The sequence below is a fragment of the Rhodnius prolixus genome, unplaced genomic scaffold (assembly GCF_049639745.1).
Source record: "Rhodnius prolixus isolate KJV_2025 unplaced genomic scaffold, Rpr scaffold_3, whole genome shotgun sequence".
NCBI classification, from domain to species: Eukaryota; Metazoa; Arthropoda; class Insecta; order Hemiptera; family Reduviidae; genus Rhodnius; species Rhodnius prolixus.
Window position 1 is genome coordinate 15310453 of NW_027411603.1, and position 20205 is coordinate 15330657.

Here is a 20205-nt window from a genome sequence, read left to right on the forward strand (position 1 = left end):
ATTGTTATGTCCTAAATGGCCACCAATTATTTAGTTGTTCCAGGTTACTAGCAAAACATGTTGACATCTTTGCTGGTGACGTTACAGATTCGAACAAAAGATAGCATTTAGTTATGAATTACCAATTAAAAAAGCTACTTCAGTGAACAGTGAGTAATATATTGCAAGCTACACAACAGTCACACTACTCAATAATAGTTGATAGTTTATCAAAAAGCTATTGAATAAATCAGTTCTAAAAATCTATTTGCGAAAATTGTGCCCCTTTCTAAACCGATTATCTAACATCAGGTCGGAGTACCCGCCCAGAAATATGCGTGACAATGAGAAAACTGTTGGATTTGAAAAATTTAAATTAAGTGTTGATGAAAGATTCTCAGTATTCGCCATATTTGAAGATACTCTGATTTCCAAATATTCCTAACAAAATACGAATTTGTGGCTGGAAGTTTTCAGTTAAATGGTATATGGGTATTTTGCACATCTTTCAGAATCATATTTTTAGGATGAAATCTATTTCAACGAGATTGGATTTGATTGCGTGACTTCTGATGTTTCAATAGATTATTGAGGCTAACAGTAACTGCGGTTACTTTGGTTCGCTCCCCCTTTTATACATTCTACTCTAAGCAACAGTATTAGGCACTTGGTTTCAAATCTTGAATTTCATCTACTAGCCCAACACGTCACAACGAGATTCACCATGAAGTGCGCTAAATTTAGATACTATGTACATGGAATGTTTTGATATTTCATTTCTTCACGAATGTTAAGAATTCTTTCAATAAAGCCTAGCTAAAACCAAAAAATTGAAAATAATGATGGTATAGAATCACTTTCAAGGAATAGAAATAGATGCTTAAAAGAAAGGCATGTTTTATTATGTAAGTTAGGGTCTTAAATATCCAACTGTGAAAACTACTGCGACCAATATTAAATGGTACGACTATAAAGACCCTTGCTTACAATCCTAAGATGAGACACATAAGCTGAATATTTAAACTTTATTAAAGTTTAAAAGTTTATACGTGCACTTGATCTATTTTATATTTTCTAGCTTTTTTTTTTCATTTATGTTTTATTTTATTTATTTAATTATTTAAACTCTAATTTTAAAAGGAGTTTTTATAAATATTCAAAAGTTTGTTGTAATTGCGGGGAAGGAATACTTGAGCAATGTAAATGTTTCTCTTGTTAGAATGTTCTCTTGTAACTTGAAGAGGCTCTTAAACATAAGTTTTGTAAGTATTATTCATAGAATTAAGTGGAAAGCTCAATTTGGAAGCTAGCTGCTGTCTTTTCATACAGTATTTTAACATTTTTTTGAATTATATTCATCTTCAATCCACAGGTTTCCTTTTAATCACATAAAAACTTTACTATTATGTAGAATTGAAAAGAAAAATTATTTAACTGAATTGAATGGTTCAGTCGAGTGAGAACTAAAGAAAATGAACATTTCTAAAAACTGAATCTAAGGAAACAAAAATTATTCTTATTTTTAATTTTTCATAAATTTGTATAGAGATTTCATTTGAGTCATGCCCATTACCTAGAGAAAAATTAAATTCAACACACCGTATTATTTCGTCAAAATAAAAGGATCTTTCAATCAAATTGCTCTGAGTGAAAACAATTGTGAATAATATTTAAAACTCTAATGACTCAAAGTCTTACATTTCAACTCCCATTTTCCTTCAAATCGTATAAGTGATTAGACTGACAATAAATTATAATAAAATTACACTTTCCAGGTAGATCTCCTCTCACCCTTTTTTCCTGAAAGCGCTTAAATGAATTTTCTAGTTAGGTATCGAACATTATAGGTGTACAAGAGAATCCTATGGGCTTTTATGGGAAAATTCCATTAAACAAAACCAACATATGAAAACTCGCTACTTCCAATTGATGGATTTTTATCGTTATGGTTAGCTCCCATAAGAGTTTTGCAAACAAAATAAGAGTAGCTCCGGTTTTGAACTAGATGGTTCACAAACTAATTTTCTACTGTTCTGCTATAAGAACAAAAATGTAAACTGTTGAAAATAACGCTGGAAGAGAGGCATTGAACCGACGCTCCTTGACAGACACGTCCATTACACTGTTTAGATGCTTCAGTTACCAGTACAAAGAAAACATGTCAAATGTAGAAGTGGACCAGCAATATATACACTAATGGATTTGAAGAAAACAAAAATTTCGTCTTTGCATTTGTTGTCATTAAGAAAGAATAAAGATTGACTGACTGACTTTGAGGAAATGTTTCTATTGGCAGCTTTACTGCTCCAATAACCAGGCAGAAATGATGGCAATTGTTAAAATCAATGCAAAAATCATAATGTACAAACGAATTCCTCACAAAACAAGTTCTAATTAGTATATCGATTGTAAGTTCACTATTGATGTGATAAATATCAGCTAAATTCATTATCAACTTGTAGAAGAGTTTGGAAGAAAGTGAAGTGGTCCATCTGAATCCAATTAAAGCTCAAGAAGGTACTGTTAGGAACGAGAGGACTAATCGATGAATGAAGCAAGCTTTAGGGAAAATATATATATATATATATTTAATCTTAGCTACAACTACTATTGTAAATCTTCTGCAAACACAATGGCAAAGCAGAAACCGGGCGGGTATTGAAAGACAACGGGACTAACTTCACCAGGCACAGCAAAACACGTCAGTATTTCCCCTAAATAAACGACAAGATTAATAAATGCATTGACTTTGTTTTTTTTTTCAGGATTGACCAAGTCTGTTGCAGGGTGTAGAAAATTTAAAACATTTATTACACAGATTCAAAATTGCAGCATTCCACTTAACAGCTGCCACATGGACTATTTACCTAACACCGGGACCATCAATAATGTAATGAAATATCATTGCACCTGCTCGAGAAAAACAATACTACTGCGTCAGATTGTCGAACTAAACCTATCTTAATTAATGAGCCATAATTGTACTTCTTCAAATTTATTTCGAGTATAGACTATGACTTGTCAAGCATAATCTTAATGTTATCTGCAGCAATGTAAAATTACACACTATTTAATCAACAAAAAAATAGGTAATGATGTAATAAAATTAGTTTACCTAAAAATAAGTTAGTTGTAATGCCAACTCACCTCGTATACATTTCGCTACTTTGTAGATGAAATGTGTTCGTATAAAGGGAGTGGTTATAAAGTCGGCCTCTGCCACCTAAAAGGTTTATAATGACTTCCTTCAGTCTTAATGTTTGTAATGATTGTACTTAGAATACATTAGTGCACTCTGAAAGTGTATTAATAAAAGGATGGGTTCTGAAGTTGGAATTTACCAGCGGTTTCACAAAACCCAAGTGGTGGCACACATCAACTTTGCAGGGACCTATCTGTGATGCGTGAGTTTGTAAGTTTGTTCGAGTAATTACGGGCGTTAATGCCAGCAGGAATGCCAAGACGGGCCAGTAGTATTCAGTTCAAAGCTTTCCCTGGAGAAACGTAGTAAATCTTTTAAGTAGTTTGCTACTGAACCAGCTCTAATTCAGATATCTGTACAAAATTATTCGTCAGATTTTCCAAATATAATTGACCATATAAATATATAAGAAGAGAATAAATAAAATTCTTTTAATACTTGCTCAAATCATACATATTATGAGTGAATTCATGTTAGTTTGGTTCAATCAGAAAACAACCAAAACCTCTGCCTTTTGGGAACACTTTAATCACTTCTTCTTGGAGTTGGTGAAGCAATTTTCCCTTCGCTCTCTTATAGCAATGAGACCCTTGTGATCACTGATTTAAAACTTTTGTTGCTTGAAATCAGTAGCCAATAGACTCCAAGGCTGATTATAAAATACTTTATGTAAAACAGCAAAAAATGATTTTATCTATTTTCAAACTATTTTCAGCACGCAAAAGTAACTGTTTTAAATATTTTTTTTTTTATAAATTTCGCCTTTTGAGGGTCACTGAAGGATAAATTTTTACGGATTTACAACTAAAAGTAGTGTCTCAGTATCCTATCTTTGGCGAACCTAGAATATCGTGCTCGGCAGAATTAGTGCGTAATTTTGTCATGTTTGTAAAACACAATTAAAGATTTAGACATTATGCATTGAATTATTACATCATTTTTGTAAAAGAGTATTTTGTTTAAGTTGAAAAAGGAAAATTTAACAGATATCGCCATCTTTCTTCACTTACATAAATTGTAAAGAAAAATTGAAAATTTATACTAAATAGATCAAAGTTTACTATTATTATTTTTCTTCTTAAATGGAAGCTTGATGGAAAAATCTATCCAATTTCCTATTGTATACCAACCAAATGAAATTGCAAAACTAATTTTTAAAAAACCGTTGTGCTTTACAACTACTTTGGGAAAGGTGGACTACATCATCTTGCTACATATTACTACCTCTAGGGAAGCCGAGGATGTTTTTCACTTCTTGGGCCGTTGTAGAATCCTTAAAAAGATAAGATTGAGGTTCTTTAATGCACAGTCCTTAACGGAAGATGAAATGTTGAGGTATTTGAATGGCGCAAATTGGGCGGTGTTGGCTGGCTTTATAAGAGACGCTCTAGCCCGGTGTTTCCCAACGTGGGGCCCACGCCCCCCAGGGGGGCAATTTGATAGTTAAGGGGGGCAATTCGAAAATGGACTCGACACGACTTTAACCCTTTCGCTCCGGGCCATTTAAATGCAATGCTAGATATCGGTGCCAAATTTAACAAAAAAAAGCAAATTCTTAAATAATTGCGGTAAATAATTATTAGGTATAATTCCGTTTGACGAGACCAAAATATCAACTGGGTGATTGGCGTCGTCAAGTAAACTTCGTCCGGGGTTCACCGCGAAGCGTGCAGTCTGCCGCGGGGAACCCCGGACGTTTTAAAAACTCGCTAAACAGCGCAGTTGTTGGCACTTAATTGGCCCATCGCTGCATATCAAATATGCAGTATCAAGAAGAACTCGCAGAATTGCAAAATGATGAGTCAGTTAAAACTTTATTTAATATAAAAGGAGCGATGACATGGCTTTGTGAGGAAACAGAAATCAAATACCTAAATTCAACCAAATGTGCAAGAAAACTATTGCTACCGTTTCCATTTTCATTTTTAGCTGAATGTGGATTTAGTGCTGTAAATGATTTACTGGTAAAAAAAAGAAATCGGCTGGATATAACACAACGTGGAGACTTGAGACTGCAGCTAACCAAATTGGAACCTTATATAAAATCTCTGTGCAGCAAGCATCAAGCGCAAGGATCTCACTAAATTAAAATAATAAATTAATATAGAAAAATCTGTATTAAAATTATTTGGAATTTGAATTTCAGTTTTTCATTATATGTTTTGAAATTTTACTTACTGTGTTTTGTTAACAATTTCAGAGTGATTTCTTCCTAGAACCTATCATTTATGTTTCTTAAGTGAACGAATCAATTTTTTAATGTTAAAAATTATATATGTTACATAGGGGGGCATAAAAATTTTATAAAGGTTAAGGTGGGGCATGACACAAAAAAGGTTGGGAAACACTGCTCTAGCCTATCGCTCCTTTTTGGTTAGCCACTTCAATTATTAATTGCTGGTTGGACTAATGATATGTAAAATAAAAATTATAATTTTAAAGAGAAAAATTACTTACTTTTTTATTATTTTAATTTTGTTGTTTTCTTATTTACATTTTGTTATTATTACACTTTTATTATTTTTTATTATTTTCTTATTACACTTTTCAGTTCAATGTAAAAAAAAAAATATATATATACATTATTATTTTAAATTAGCACTCCTGACAGACAGCCAATGGCTATGTCAGTTATTACTTTTCTGAAATTTTTTCTTTGTAAATTATCTATGCTGTAAATAAAAGTTTATCTATCTATCTATCTATCTATCTATCTATTGCTACCTCTATCAGTTTTGTGATAAAGCTCATTTACAAATCCGACTTGACATCCAACTCTGCAATAGATAAATACAAACTATATTTTGTAATCTTTTTTGGTTCCGCTGACTATCTTTAACTAGTGAATTGTACAAGACATTGTTTTTCTAATTTAGAAGTTATTAGAGCTAAAAACTACCCAATGCACGTTTAAATTCATAAATCTTTAGATTCTTTAGAGTATTATTGAGTGTACAAGAAGTGCCGTTTTGAAAGAAAAGTATGTTTGTTTTTCTTTTATTTCAAAACACACGCCTTGTATTATATCTTCACCAAATAGATATGTTAATGACTGATTAAAACCATAGGTATTTCAGTAATTTTACACCATATTGAAAATACAGTTAAAGTTGCTGTAATCACATTATTTTCTTAGATGCTTCCCTAGTTTCTGCAGAATTAAATCCATGATCAGCATTTTTTTTTAACTTAAATGCTCCTTAAGCCTCTCCAAATTAAGTGGAATACTGAAAATAACTTGTATTTCTACTTTCTGAAGAACTCGAAGCCTTTTTAGAAATATCAACTGCGAAAAATTCAATAATGTAGCAATAATATTTTCAAGAAGTGAGATTGCAAAAATGTGATGGTAAGTGAGAACCAATTATCCTGTATATGGTACCCTAAAATCTTATAAAATTACATGGCTTCTCTTCATTGATATCCTCATGATTGATGCATAGGATTTATCTAGAATCCGTTTAATTTCTTGTGTTATCTAAACTTGGGCTTAATTGATTTTTCTAAACAACCAACTATTACAACATAATGTTTGTAATACTAAAATTATTAAAGTTCTAAACTTTTAATTTTGTATCAACAAGAAAACTTTTAGAAAGCTAAATGCACTTAACAACAAATATTCTAAACAACTTGAATATTAACAAGCGAGGGTTTAGACGACCTTAAGAAGTTTAGAGTGGCCGAGAATAACGCAATGCGCCTTTGTAAAACAGATTATAATAAATACTGCAAGAGGTCATAATGCAGGCCTCACTAAAGAAGTGTACTACTTGCATTAATTAATGAGATATTTCTCATATTGAAGTATATATATATTTTTCTTTAAAATGGGCTTTTGATTATAAATTCAGATTTTATATTTGATTTTTGTTAGTCAAAAATCATCTTTCATGATGAGAAAAATTATTACTGAAGGATTACGAGTTCGAAAAACTTGGATAGGAAACTTGAGTACGCATTGTATTAGTTTTAAATAGAAACAGATATCCAATGATTATTTTATCTTTTTTATTTAAAGAATGTGTTCTACAGTATGTGAGTACTTAAAAACTAATTTAATTGAAAACAAATAAATTTATTTGGGTAATTCAGTTTTCATCCTTCATAACCAATAAATATAAAAATTAATCTATATTATATAAAAAATAGAAATTGTTCATAAAACTCACTTAAAACTGTTAAGTGCAATAAAATAGTTAGGTGAGGCTGAATGTACACCCTCTCACAGTACACATATTTACTCAATAGAACAATTAATTAAAATTCATGTTTATTCATGGATTTAGGTAAATACGTTACATGATTACCTCCCCAATGATGGAGTGTTCAGTGGCAGATGGTTCAGTAAACAGTGTGTCGTTGAATAACAAGAGGTAGAACAAAGTGTAGTAATGGTTTAAATGGGCCCAGAAGGGGCAAGCGGTGGCTGATTGATGGTACGACCGAACGAGTGCGCCTCGGTCTGTCGCTCCGAACTTTCCACTCAACTGATCTGGACATTAAATCAACACAGTAAAGAATACAAACTGTTTCTTCCTTATAAGATTGTTTCCAACTAAATAAGTTTTTGATATATGTTCGCAATACTAAAATAATAACACACAATTTATGGCGAAAATAGAATTCTTTTTAATTTATATTTTGTTGCAAATTCACACTAAATAAACACAGCTAGCGTTGACAAAACAGAATGGAGAAGTTACTCAGTGGTAAAACTGCGCTATTTATTGGGTGACATTCATTTTTACTCAGAAGATCGTCTAGGTGTATTATCTGGAGGAGTCTTGAATAAACAAATTTCTACTAGAGATTCTCTGAAGTGTAAAGTCTGCGTAAATAGCTTGATTGAAAAACTGAAACGAGCGTCAAATATGGGGAAAAGAATTTTAGATTACAGGATTGAATTCCTCAGTTCTGCTTAAGGATTGGAGGGTGCAGTCCTATTCCAGAGTTCAGTATTTTAAGCCAATCTTGGGCTTTAAGATACTTATAGATTACAATTTTTTAAAAACGATTGTAAATAATTGTAACGTAGATTTTAAGTTTTTGGAAGTGTCTGTTGAGTTCGTTTAGTAAGTTCGTTCTCAACCACCAATACTCCATTCAAGTCCCTACCTTGTAATGGGACATTCACTCGGATTTCTTCAGCTGTTACTTTAATCCTCAATCATTCATTAACCATTCATTGATATTTATTTTACCAACTTGAAGAAGATAGATTAACTGAAATTTGACCTTGCAAAATCCATTTCAGGTTTTTGTTTAAATTTTCATTGAATGTGGCGTGAAGCAAGACCAAGCAAGGCTTTAAAGCAAAGCAGAAAGCTTATAGCAGTACTCGTCACTGAGCAGACAATGTGTCTAATAGGAATTATAGGAGACAATCCTTAGAACTACATTCATTTGAGGGAACTCACAACAAGAGAAAATTCCTATGTATAGAAGCGTGTAAATAACTGTGTAGATAGTATTCCACTGAAATGTGGACGAGGTCTTATCTTTGAATCCAGCTAGCTATCCTAAGTTTTTCTCTTCCTAGGAGCGCCTACAATCACTATCCAGTGATGGACAAAGTTTTTGCTAGAGTACACTATCCGGAAATAAGTAGTGTTTTGAGAAGCTTCCGAGTGTCCATTAATCTTACTCTTTGTGTGCCTTGAATCAGTAAATTAAATAATAAAAATAATAGTAAAAAATACAAATATAAAGCAAGGGTAGGGAATTATTTCTAAGTGAGTGATGAAGTGGACCAACAAGCCGGTCGTCCCTGGTTCAAATTCAGGCCTGCTTCCCTTAGATTTTTTTATTTCTTTAGCCTCTATATCTTATTGTTTTATTTAGAAAAGAAAAAAATAAATAAATAAAACAAAATGTTTTGTGCATTTTCTAAAAGTGTGGAGGAGTCATCTCCCTAAATAGGTTATTAAGTTTGTTTTTAGATTACTTGGTAATCAAGAGAATGTGTTTAGGTAAATCAAATTAACCTCCTTTTTATCCTCCTCTACAAAGAGGAATATTTACTTTTAGGCAATTGCAGTTGATAGAAGTTCGTTTGAGCTTTGGCGTTTAAACTTGAATCCCATCCTAGATTCAAGTTCCTTAGATCAAATATTCAGGTGGATTCAATCCAATTCTATTAATTATTAGGTTCTAGACTAGAAGGTTAGCCGGAAAGGCTTCAACAACGATCCCGAGGGTATATAGTCTTATCTATTAATTATTCCTCCAACAATGAAAAACGTACCTCTCAAGGTTATTTATTTACGAAATCAAGTTAATAATATTCCCGTAAAAAAAAAAAAGACTGAAAAGATTTTAGCGGCCAGACTGGCCTATAAAACGACCACTCTAGAAGGGCTTTTTTGTTTGTTGCTTAGAGGCAAGTAAATACTTAAGAAGTTCCAGGCTGCTTAGTGAAAGCTAATGAAAAAAAACCCTATCGCATTTCCTTTGATCTTCTATTTAATTCTCAGTTTTTTCTCTTCATTTCAAATTTTATAAAAAGCTTAAATTTTGTTAAAAAATATTTTTAAAAAAGCAATCAAATAAAATGTAGTATTATAACGTGGTTATTTTATTATTTTTAAGTTTGATTGTATGTATATTAAGTTCTTATCATTATTTCGATTTTACAAAACTCTGCTTCAGATATATTTATATAATATATTATTTTCAGGTTAATTACATTCCAGGTTTGGAGTAAGGTTGTAACCGAAAAATAGTCGTAGATGGCAGGAGCTGCTGCATAATGTAAATTCGACCTTTGGACTGCAAGACCAGGTGCTATTTCCAGCCAAGATTCCAAAATAAAAATTAAAAAAATTCATTCTCTACCTTACGTTCGGCCTGGCCAATGCCTACTTATGTTATCTATCGTCTGTGAGTTCTATATATTTATTATTATTTTGTATCTAGAATAAGTTTTCCTTTTTGTATGAATTTTTCCTTAAGTAAAGGTATTTTGTTGTTGGTTCATTAAGCACAAGAAAGAATTTTATTTTACTCCCTATCGCCTCGGGTGATTGTCTCCAGGACCCTCCCTCCTCTCACCAGTGAGCTATCCCGCCAGAGGCACTCTTAATACTCTAAGAGTATTTTTCTATTTGAGGCTGGTTAGGGATCCCGTATCTGATAGCTTCGGCTATCTGGCGCCCGCAAGGACAGAAACAATATTCTTATTATTTACATTTTTTACTTTTGCAACTAATTCAGATTCAATACATACTAATATTTAATCTGTGAATGATTTTAAAGAAAACACAAAAGTAGATTTATTCTATAGGTTTATTTCGTTTGTATTAAATCTGTTTATTTACTTCTTACATCCGTTATTGTTCCAACCAATAAATTCATAATTTGTTCATCATTTCCAGGAGTTCTCGAAGTGTTAAACACTCCATGGGAAATGTTAGATATCTAAGGTGCAGATGCGACAGAGACCTGAATAACAATCTGTGAACATCAACCAACGTTCCCTGGTTTTTGTTAATCATGCGGTTGATTGTTTGCCGCCATTATAGGGTAAAATATGCAATAGCTGATCTTCTGAAGGAGAAAATTTATATTTTGAGCTGAGACATAGGGATTGTTGAGGTATGCTGATATAATTACTTTTAAGAGCGATGGCAGGGAGACAAAGATCATTAGTCCATCAATACTGTGAAAGTAATGACAAAAAGCAACCAATAACCACCAACCAATCTCTATCTAGATAGCAAAGTAAATAAATAAATGACAAGTGTACACTTTCACACGAAGAAAGGTTCAGCAAGGATTTCGGGTTGAGAGAATATAATGTGCAAGAGAATATAACGAGAGAAACCATATCCCAATTAAGGAAGAATTTCCTTGATCGAGTGGTAGTCAACCTTAACAACATGTCACCTCTAGCAGAATCAATTATGGTTGACTCTCTAGGAATAATTAATCATTTACGTTGTTTGTCTTGATGTTCTTGATTTTCTTGTACTCGTTTTGGCTTATATTCGATGTCTCTCTTATGTTGATAGTTGCTTAAATTCAATGATTTTTACCCGTGATGTTTTGTATAAGCTACTTTCTTATCTCCATAACAGATAAGAATTTTTATTAAATTAATAAATAATAATTTAAATTATAATTTTTAAATTCATGCACGACCTTCAGACATATCAGTATCACAAAGCAGTGTAACTACAAATTCAAAACAGTTAGGCAGCCTCGATTTGGTGTCTAAAGTGACAAAATTAAAGCAAGAAAATTCTAAAAACTTTTTAAAAATATATTTTCAGTAACAATACATTCACTGTTGTTGCAGCTTCAAAATTTTATCGATAGGAAGTATGGAATATCTAAAACCAATATTGCAAAAGAAGTATATTAATGAGAGTATTAGAAGAACCCAACTCAAATCTTTATCTCCAGATACAGTATACACTTATACAGTGTGACCAGACTTAACAAATACGCTCCACCCACTTTTTTAGTTGTATAACTACATACAAATGCAGTTTTGATTATTAAAAATCAATTTGAATTACATGATCTACGTACAAATAAATCTGAACGTTCAAGAATACAACTTAGGCTGCGGCAGCCTTTGGTAGTCCACACCAGCTGTCGGACACTGCTTGACAGACTTGAGATTCGGCAGCTACTTCAGGGAGTTGATGAAAGGATGAGGGGCGCTTTAATGAAACTGTATCATTGAATTGAAGAAGTTTATTAATTTTAAATACCGTTCAGTCTCCTGTCAGCAAATTCGATGGTCAATTCGGATAAACTTTTAAAGCTTTATTAGTGCTTAATTTAGTTTGTTAACAGTTTGATATGATCATGAGGAAAATGCAATTAGTTCTAACGGAAATATTATAATATTTGTTTGACAGAGATCTTGACTTTAATTAGCAACGAAAATTTAATTTTAACAGATACTTTAATAGATTCTCCGTTTATTGGTTCAATTTTTTAAAAAAAGTATCAAAACATCTAGTCATAATCCTTCTTTAAGGATTCTTAATCGGAAGTACAATGTTCTGTAATTAAGTCTGCACTCTAAAACCAAGCTAGGGTAATATGGTCTAAGTACCTTACTTCTAAACATTAAATATAGGGGGTTGAAATATTTAATATTGCAGAATAATTATACACACATACTTTGATGGAAAGAGATGCTGTGTACTCCGGATAGTAGAAAAAAAAACTAATAAAAATATCACAAAATGTTTAAACAAGAGTTAATATTTGATGGAGATGACAAAAGAGCGCTGAAAAGACGGCATACTAACCAAAGAGAAATTTAATCTTATAACCCTCTACTTTTTCTCTTTTTTATCCAAGAATTCCTAAACCATATTATGTAGTATGTGTTCTGTTTCTATAAAAATATAATCAATATTAATTATAATATCTATATTAAAAAAGGCACCTTCAGCTTTTGGGATCAATATTTTGCAGGATTTCTAATATTAGTGAAAATAAATAGATAGTAATAATAAAACACTGCGTATTTTCCTCTGCTTGAACTCTTCAGCTTATTAAGAGCAACACTTCCAGGCAATCCTACAAATATAGATTCCTGACCTTTGAGAAACTTATTTGCCTTAGCAGTAATATTTAAGGAGTCTCAGTTAAATTTATTTCATTTAAATATTTTTTGATTGTGTTAATGAAACAGTGTTTTTTAGTTATTGAAGAAAGTAGTTTCTTTTAATGCCTTAGTAGTTTTTTAGTTATTGAAGAAAGTAGTTTCTTTTAATGCCTTAGTAGTTTTTTAGTTATTGAAGAAAGTAGTTTCTTTTAATGCCTTAGTAGTTTTTTAGTTATTGAAGAAAGTAGTTTCTTTTAATGCCTTAGTAGTTTTTTAGTTATTGAAGAAAGTAGTTTCTTTTAATGCCTTAGTAGTTTTTTAGTTATTGAAGAAAGTAGTTTCTTTTAATGCCTTAGTAGTTTTTTAGTTATTGAAGAAAGTAGTTTCTTTTAATGCCTTAGTAGTTTTTTAGTTATTGAAGAAAGTAGTTTCTTTTAATGCCTTAGTAGTTTTTTAAAATAGACTTTCCATTTTCCGCAATTTTTTTTTTTATGAAATTCATTCAACGATTTTCTTATATTTGAAATATGCTAATTTTAATTTTTAATTTTAGCCATCCAAATAGCAAATATTTGTTTCTTCTTTGATACCGAATTACTAAGGGACAATTTCATAGGAATGCCATTGAACGTTGATTATGTTTTTAAGAAGGGCTAATGTACACTGTAGTATCTTATTATGTGAAGAGATGTTTGTCACGAAAGTGACCTCTTCCTTGCAACATTGTGGATCAATCAATGATGTTAATCCCAAATATTCAAAATAGAAGAAGAATCAAATATTTTTTCTTTTACTTCTCTTTCTAGAGTAAACATTGCGATTAAGATAGTTTTAGAAATTGCAAATTAAACTTACATATTTTATTTATTGCAGGCCCGTGTGTCATCGCATCACACCTACAAATGCAATAGTTTCTAAGAGCTAAGAGTATCAATGCTCCAGATATTTTCGGATCCTGGTTCGGTACCAGTAATATCCCGTCACAAACCTTAGGAAATCATCTACGTGCGAAATTAATAAAAATTCGCAAAGAAGGTAGAATCTCAAATTTTTTCAAAATTAAAACTGTCCAGTAGGACAGTTGTATAAGGGTTGATCGTCAAAAACTGCACGAAAAAGCGTAACGTTGAAAAACACCCAACTTTGACAATTTTTTTTCTCTTTTTCTATAAAAGATAAAATATCCAAATTTTCTTTATAATATAGGGCAAACCTTCCTTTATGATAAAAAATATTACTGTAATGTGTGTACAAAAAAAGGATAGTCTGAGAAATTATCTTCTATTCCTTCAGATATTTATTATTTATTACTTCTTTAAATTCCACAAAAACCCATTTAAAAGTATTATTTTTGTTATAATTCAAAAGCCTTTAAAAAAATCATCTCAAAATAATATTTTATGTTTCTTGGGAAAAGTTCCGCATCAACCATACTGTTGAGAATATTTAGTTTTTTCTGAACCGAAAATTCATAACATTAAATTCGAGTAAGGATTTGTTTAAGTTTTAAATTTTGCTCAACAAAGCCGTTTCTTCTTTGAATAATTGAGGAACAAACTAATCTTAGCTAGGCCATAAGATCTGAAAGCATAGATTTCAAAAAGGAAACAACCATTCAATTCTTATAAAATGACCCTACAATCAAAACTATTTGTTTTCAATATTAGTATTAATCACTAACAGCATTAAATAATAATATCAGATCAATAGCAAATCAATATTTCTTCAATATTTTCAACAGTAAAAAATTAATTATTCATTTGACTTCTCCAACAGATGGTTAGTTAAATGTTGTTCGGTCAGTGAAAGAATATTAAACAAACTTTACAGTAAAAATAAAACGCAATTAAGTCCAGATTTATTAAAAACAGTTGGTGACCTTACTTTTTGACAGGAGACTGTTCCAGTTCATCTGATTATTTTTTAATACATTTTTAATCTTTAATCTTATGTTGAGAACTGTTACAAGCAAAGCTTGGTTACATGCGTCGAGCAACTTGTCTAAATTGTCCAAAATTCATGGAAAGCTTGAATAACTTCTTTGTAAAAAAATTTAACTTTAGCGTTTATTCTATTCGTGGTTTTCTTTTTGTGCATCTTTAAACATTAAATTTCAATCAAAAGTAGATTTGAAACTGTTTGAAAGTAAAGTTAGCGAAACAATTAAAGAAACTATTAACAGAATTACATCTTGTAAGCCACATTAAAGATAGTTCTTTTTCAAGTTTATTTAGAAGGCGAAGAGAACAGCACCAGTATTAGTGAAAGGATAAGAATTAAACAAAGGGAAAAACGGACAAAACGGTTGTCGGAGCCAATTTATTTCTTATAAAACGAATAGATCCTTGAAACTTACCGCCTCTAAGTAACTGTTAAACGTACACACATATTTTAAGCTCAGCTTGTTTTCCCTGCAAAAGTAAACACCTTCAACGAAAATACGGCTAAAGATTCTACCACTTTAATCTATTTTTGTTTTGCCCATAGTAAATTAAACAAATAAATAATTTAAACTAATGTAATAAAAACATTAAAACACCTTCTTTGAAATGTTTCAACTTATATATTAACTTGAGAAATATACCATTAGATAGGAAAATAACTTTGTTAACTGACTAAGTTGAAGTGGAGTGAAAAACCTCAAAGTGAGAGTATTATTTATATCACCGTATCATCTTTTAGAAAAATTATTCTATCCCTCAAACTCGGATTATTAAGGGAAGTCAGTTTCAAGAGCCTGTAATTCACCAAGTTTTGGGAATTAAAGCTCAAGTCTTGGATCCTGTAATTCAATAAACCCTTGGATTATTATCATTTTGTTTTACTGTGGTTGAACAAGCTTGACCATTTCTTTAAAGTTCATTGGGCTGCTTTAGAACCTCTAGTTTTCAATTTTATTTTTATCCTCTCCAAATAATTGATTCATTAAAATTGTTTAAGATAAGGCATCACTAACCACATTATGATGGCTTCTATTTACATTAATAAGAAAGGCTTTTCTCGTTCTAACCTTTTACCCCTCCAAAAGATCATCCACCTTAAGAGGGGTATCCTTAGTTTTCTTGACCAGTCTCTCAGACTAGACATAGAACTCAAGAATGTCACCGTTTTCTTTCTGAGATTCACCATTGATATCAGGCCAAACGCTTATCAATAACATTAATTAATAAATAATTCTCTATTTATTTATAATAAAAAATACAAAATTTATAACATTAGGAAGTTGCATGGTTTGCAGCCGTCTGCAGGAGTTGACTTTTAGGTAAAGAAAGAAAAAAAAAGATGAGGATTTTAGTACAATGTAGAATCAAAGAAGAGCAGCAAACCAAACTTTTACAAAAGAAATAAAATAAAATAAATAATGAAACTTACTGAAATTAAAATAAAAGATAGTTAAATTTTAAAATGTCCATTTGTGATTTTATGTCCAAGCATTCCTGGTAAAAGTAATCAACGGAAAATAATCCGAGATGGACAGCAAATTAACAATATAATGGCCAGAAAGACTAGAGGAGTCGGAGCTCACCTAAAGTAGGAAATACAGCTAGGATGTGAAAGATATTCTCCTGTACCCCTGATAGCCTGTCGATATCACCTCCGCTGATGCAGTTCTGTTCTTTTTACTTTATCATACTTCTATCATAAGATTATGTAGCAAACAATGAGCACAGGTGTTTTGTGAACAGGTTCAGATTCTCAAATAAAAGCTTATTTTCTTTTGGTACCTATCCTACTGCTCATACTCATTTACCCAAAGTTTCAAAAATGTCTAACCAAAATCGTACGAGTGAGGTAACTAAGAACTTCTGATAGAACGGAGAAGTTTCACCAATTACTAGATTATTTTTACCAAGATAACTGTTATTCTTCGCTATATCTTTACCATTTTTGTCGTTGTACCCATTACTTAAATATTTCTATCGTGTCTCCACACGCAAATAAGACCTACTACTAAATTATTATGTTAGAGTAAGTTTAATTTAAAAGATTATCTTTTTTTTTTATTAAAGAACTGAAGTTTTACTTGTACATAACCACTTTTATGATGTGGTTTCAGCTTTAAACGAAATAAATGAAACTACATATTACTTCTTGATGCTGGTCAATATGCTCCAGTTTTATTAGATAATAAAATTAAAAAGTCATAACAAAATTAATTTATTGAACGTATCAATAAATACATTTTATGTATTAAACGTCATAACAGTACATAAACATTTTCTTCTTCCACTAAAACGAGAACAGAATTTGATGTTTATCTAATATGGTTATTCCCAACTTGTATGCATAAGCGTACGTGCTTATAACTGAGCTCCAATCTTATCTTACTTGAATGGTAAACTTCTATTTTGTAAAACAAGAAGACAAACCAAAACCAAAAAAGGTTTCATCTATTAATAGGGAATTATTCGGATTTTTACAGCGGTTACTAATTTGGAAAATCAACTAGATGATTTTTGCCCCGAAAATGTTTATTTTGGTTCCCTACTTTGGAAGCTGGTATAACTAGCGACAGTCGCACTACATTGTTGAGCGAAGTAATGATAACGTATTGGGACAGCCAAAGGCAACACCTCAGCAGTAGGGGCCACTTAGGCTGCAAAATGTAGTTACGTCCTCCATAGAATTATCCCTCTCGACTGAAAGTTGGTCACAATTTATTGTTCATACTTGTTTTATTTATTTATTTTTTTTTATATATTTTATTAATTTATTGTTGATTAACAATAGATGAAGACCAAAGAGCCACACAAATAAGTAAATAAATAAATAAAACCATCATTATACAAAGACAGCTATTGACAGTGAGGTCTGTAACGAGAGAAATCCAATTGGAGATTGGCAGTGCATTGAAGAAAGTTTCTGGTGCCAAGGACCACTGATTTTTGATGAACCTTAAATTTATAACAGTAATAATAATACAAAGTAACCTGGCACCTGGTGAATAATTTGAAGCTGCCTTTTTTTCTTTTCTTTTTTTTTAAAGTTTAAAAGATGTTATTATTTTTAATATTATTTTTTTTATTACTTTAAGGAGGGTTAACATCTGAATTTATTGGCGGTCGGAGCTTTTACCAGCGCACTGTCGGTCGCTCGATAGGGTCATCCCTTCACACAAGCCACACTATCCCTTATTTACAACCCCTTCACACAAGCCACACCATCTTACTTAAATATTTTTTAAAAATCAACATTTTAATTTCAGTTAACATTTAATAAAATTATGGAAGTTTATTGTAATTTAAATGGTCAAAGGAGATTTATCTATAAGATCTTATAAAGAAGAAAGATTGGACGGAGGATGGATGGATGAGCTCGGTGAGTTGTTGAGCAATCATAAGAGTTGATTGAGATTGCAGGTGGTAAGAAGATTATGTGCTTGTTACGGTCATCTCTCAAATACGGTCGGATCTCTTATCAGAGTTTGGGGTTTAAGCAGCCACCTCTTCATTACAGAGCTAATACCAAAACCTTATAGAGTTGGTAAGTCAGAGAAGGAACCAACTATTCATCTCATTGTGAGGACTAGATGAGATCTTCGATCGGAATATTGCATATTTGTTTCCCTTCTTGATTCAACATTGTTCCTTTATTTGATTAGACAACTTTGAATATTTGGCGGCTATCCAAGATTTTTGTTCTGGAATTTGTTTTATGTTGCTGTGGTTTTTCTTCTGAGCGTTAATTAGATCCTGAGAGGCGATGGACAATTTGGAGCTTAGTCCCTCACAAAGGGCACATTAATAATAGCAAATGATCATTTATCAACATGCTGGTTGGATACAAAAAGTTTAAAAACAAAATAAATAAACTAATAAAAATTAATGAATTTATAAACGTAATTATTAATAAAAAAGAAAGCATATAACCCATTAAAGAATAGTATTTACTTTAATTTATATTCTAAGACTTTAACAACGCTGAATAGTAAATATTTAAATGAATTAAATTGATTTTAAATCATTTAAAAAAAGAGTCTGCAGACTTGAATTATTCAAATAGCATATATTTTTTTATTTTTCTTGGACAAACTGTACCGTTGGTTCTGTTAATTAAATTCTAAAAGTTTCTTTTAGTTTACTTTATTGAAAACTGGTTAGAATGAAGTTTTTGTATTTTTATTCGAGACAGCAAATGTTGTCCAAATACGTATAACAAAATGTAATTGATTGCTCCATCGCCAATAACTTCCCAAAAGGCTCCAAGTAAAACCTGGTTTTACAAGAAGTCAGTTGTTTAATTAAACTAGAAAATTAATAAAAATTTGAAGCTGCAACCCATAATTTGCAGTATATAAATATTTTAAAGGGAGTGGAGGACTAAGAACTAAATGATTAAGGATAATCTCTCAATGAACTCTTTTGTGTTTTTGGTCTTGTATACTTTCATGTGCAACTAAGAATACACTGATAATTCATCAGGTTCTGCAATATTTTCTTCATCGTCTCAAGAGCTTGAAGTCCACATTTTAACGAAAACTTCCCTTTAATGGCGTTTTTACAATCTTTTGCTTGCAGGTCCTCATATCTCTAATCCAAAAATGCTCATACTTCAGGATTAAGGATATCTTTCTTTTGTGTCTATGAGCGAACAAGCTTTAACGGTGTCTCTCGAGATTTTAAACAGTACTGAACAAGATGATTTAGTTTTTCTTCATGATTAGTAGTTTTGAAACAACGTCACTATCTAATAAATCTAACGTCTTGGATTCCCTTGAATCTTTAAATTTCAACCTTTGGCATTAGAACTTTCGAGTTGCAAGAGAGTAAATGCACACAAGTGCCGTAGTACGCAGTGATCAAATTGAATCGCAAAACTTTCCCACCTCTTTTTTAAATTTAACATCCCCATGCAATTCTGAATCCAGGTAAGTTCCTCGGCCTGTATCTGGACACACTATTTACCTGGAATCCCCACTTATCGAATAAAACGGACAGACTATAGGCAAAGATACAAAATGTTGAAACGACTATTGACAAGTGCTCTGAGTTAAAGTTAACACATAAAACGAAATGTACTACGCCTTGCTGCCCATACGGACATTTGGAGCAAATAAAATAGCAAAATATTAAACTTTGACCTTTCAGTTTATTCTCTTCTTTTCTAAAATCTAAACACAAACGGCAGAATAATTGCTATAAATAAATGGTATTTACAAAATATAATATCAATTTTTGATATTATCTAATACGGGAAATATTATTTTCCACGTAATATTTCTATGATAATAGATATATAACTGGAGGAAAAAATTATATGATTAGATAGTTCGTCAATCTTGCTATGTTATTGTAACTGGGAAATTTTATTCATCTTGTATTAGGATATATTATAATCCATCCTCTGAAGTCACTTCCAGATTGCGCTGTGTTTTTAAAACAAAAACCGCTGAGTTAACAACGTTATCGCGCCCACCAAACGGTTAAAATGAACAATATGAGTACATTATCCT

At 31.4% G+C, this 20205-nt stretch overlaps 1 protein-coding gene and 1 long non-coding RNA gene across 2 annotated transcripts in view; one reads left to right on the plus strand and one right to left on the minus strand.

The window, feature by feature from the left end:
• Positions 1 to 11343, plus strand: part of LOC141453696 (uncharacterized) — a 118940-nt gene extending 107597 nt beyond the window's left edge. Inside the window, exons 2-3 of the long non-coding RNA XR_012458125.1 lie at positions 9861 to 10063; positions 10558 to 11343. This is a non-coding gene — a long non-coding RNA (uncharacterized lncRNA). The remainder of the gene's footprint in view (positions 1 to 9860; positions 10064 to 10557) is intronic.
• The window catches only part of LOC141453690 (uncharacterized), a 493018-nt gene that overhangs the window by 413982 nt on the left and 58831 nt on the right, over positions 1 to 20205 (minus strand). The gene's annotated exons all lie outside the window — the stretch shown is intronic.